Consider the following 2,455-nt stretch of genomic DNA (forward strand, 5'->3'; position numbering starts at 1 on the left):
TAAAGATACAAACGTGGCATTCTGAAGGGGCACATGCACTCAAATGTTTATAGCAGCAATGTCCACAATAGTTAAACTATGGAAAGAACCTAAATGTCCTTCAACAGATGAATCAATAAATAAGATGTGGTATATATGTACAATGGGATACTATGCAGCCATCAAAGGAAATGAAATCCTGCTATTTGTGATGACGTGGATGGAACTAGAGGGTATTATGCTTGGCGAAATAAATCAATCTGAGAAAGACAACTATCATATGATCTCCCTGATATGATGAAGTGGAGATGCAACATAGGCGGTTTCAGGCGTACGAAAAGAAAAATAAAAGAAGATGGGATTGGGAGGGAGACAAACCATAAAAGACTGAATCTCACAAAACAGACTGAGGGTTGCTGGGGGGAGGTGTGTTGGGAGAGGATGGTGGGGGTATGGACATTGGGGAGGGCAGGTGCTATGGTGAGTGATGGTGAGTGCTGTGAAATGGGTAAACCTGGAGATTCACAGACCTGTGCCCCTAGGGATAAAAACACATTATATGTTTATAAAAAATTTTTAAAAAATAGTTTTAAAAATCCATTAAAGAAAAAGCACATATTGCAAGCCCAGAGCTAATCTCATATTCAATCAAAAAAAATTGAAAATTTTCCCCTTAAAGATCAGAACAAAGACAAGTGTGTCCACTTTCACTACTCTCATTTGACATAGTACTGGATGTCCTAGCCAGAGAAACAAGGAACACAAAGAAATAAAAGACTCAAAAAAAAAAAAAGGAAGAAGTAAAATTTTCTTTTTTTTAATAACATGAACTTACATGTAAAAGAATCCTAAAAAATTCACAAAAAATTTTGAATAAACAAATTTAGTAAAGCTGCCAAATACAAGATCAATATATAAAAGACAAGAATTTTGTTTTGTTTCGTTTTTTTTTTCCAATATGGAATGCTTCCCAGTTTTTCATGTCATCCTTGTTCAGTGATCAAGCTAATCTCTGCATCATTCCAATTTTAGTATATGTGCTGCCAAAGTAAGCACAAGACGAGCATTTTAACACTCTAATGATGAACTATCTGAAAAAATAAAGAGAACAATCTAATTCACAATAGCATCAAAACTAATGAAATACTTAGGATAAGATTTAACTAAGAAGATGAAAGATATGTACCCCATAAACTATGACATTGATAAAGAAATTGAAGGAGACATAAATGGAAAGATAGCTCATATTTATGAATGGTAAGAATTAACATTGTTAAAATGTCCATACTACCAAAAACCATCTGTAAATTCAATTCCTATCAAAAATCCAATGTTAGGGGTGCCTGGGTGGCTCAGTGGGTTAAGCCACTGCCTTCGGCTCAGGTCATGATCCCAGGGTCCTGGGATCGAGCCCTGCATCAGGCTCTCTGCTCAGCAGGAAGCTGCTACCTCTTCTCTCTCTGCCTGCCTCTCTGCCTGCTTGTCATCTCTCTCTGTCAAATAAATAAATAAAAAATCTTTTAATAAATCCAATATTATTTTTTTACAGAAGTAAGTAAAGAATCCTAGAATTTATATGAGACCATAAAAGACAAATAATTAAAGCAGTTCTGAGAAAGAATGAAGAAGTGAAATTACACTTCTTGATTTGAAACAATACTACAAAGCCCTCATGCTCAAAACAATAAAGTATACTGGTATAAAAACAGACCAATAAACAAGTAGAACAGATTTGAGAGTCCAGAAATAAACCCTTTCATACAGTCACCTAATATTTGACAGGGGCCAACATATATAATGGGTAAAGATAGTCTGTTCAATAAATGATATTTAAAACTGAATAGTCACATAAACCAGCATGAAACTGGAAGCTTATATCACTCATAAATCTTAACTTGAAATAGATCAAAGACTTAAATGTGATGCATGAAACTAAATTTCCTAAAGGAAAACATAGGAAAAATTCTCCTTGACATTGGTCTTGCCAATAGTTTTTGGATACCAGGCCAAAAACACAAGCAAAAGAAGCAAAAATAAATAAATGGTATTACATTAACTAAAGTTTCTGCATTGCCAAAAAAAAAAAAAAAGAGAGAGAGAGAGAGAATGAAAACACAATCCACAGAATGGAAGAAAATACTTACAAATCTTATATCTGAAAAGAGGTTAATAATCAAGAGATACAAATAGAAAAAAATATATCATTAAAAAATAGCAAAAGGATCTCAATAGACTTTTTTTTTCAAAAAAGTTATATAAATGACCAACAGGAGCATTAAAAAGTGCTCAATGTAAAAACTCAGGGCAAATTCATTATGTTGTTGTTTACCTCTGAAAAACACAATATTACTACCTATTAGAATATATACTACCAAAAAATTAAAACTAACAAATTTTGGTAAATATTGGGGAAAATGGGGAACTTATGCACTGTGATAGGGATATAAATTTGTATGGAAAACAGTATGGAGACTAT

The 2,455-nt window shown here is 33.2% G+C and overlaps 1 non-coding gene across 1 annotated transcript; it reads right to left on the bottom strand.

Moving 5' to 3' along the window:
* Positions 1-931: 931 nt before the first annotated feature.
* Positions 932-1,035, bottom strand: LOC131828374 (U6 spliceosomal RNA). The gene has a single exon (XR_009352390.1). It is a non-coding gene; the product is annotated as a U6 spliceosomal RNA (small nuclear RNA).
* Between the last annotated feature and the right edge of the window lie 1,420 nt (positions 1,036-2,455).

Source organism: Mustela lutreola, chromosome 3, assembly GCF_030435805.1.
Source record: "Mustela lutreola isolate mMusLut2 chromosome 3, mMusLut2.pri, whole genome shotgun sequence".
In the NCBI taxonomy this organism is placed as follows: Eukaryota; Metazoa; Chordata; class Mammalia; order Carnivora; family Mustelidae; genus Mustela; species Mustela lutreola.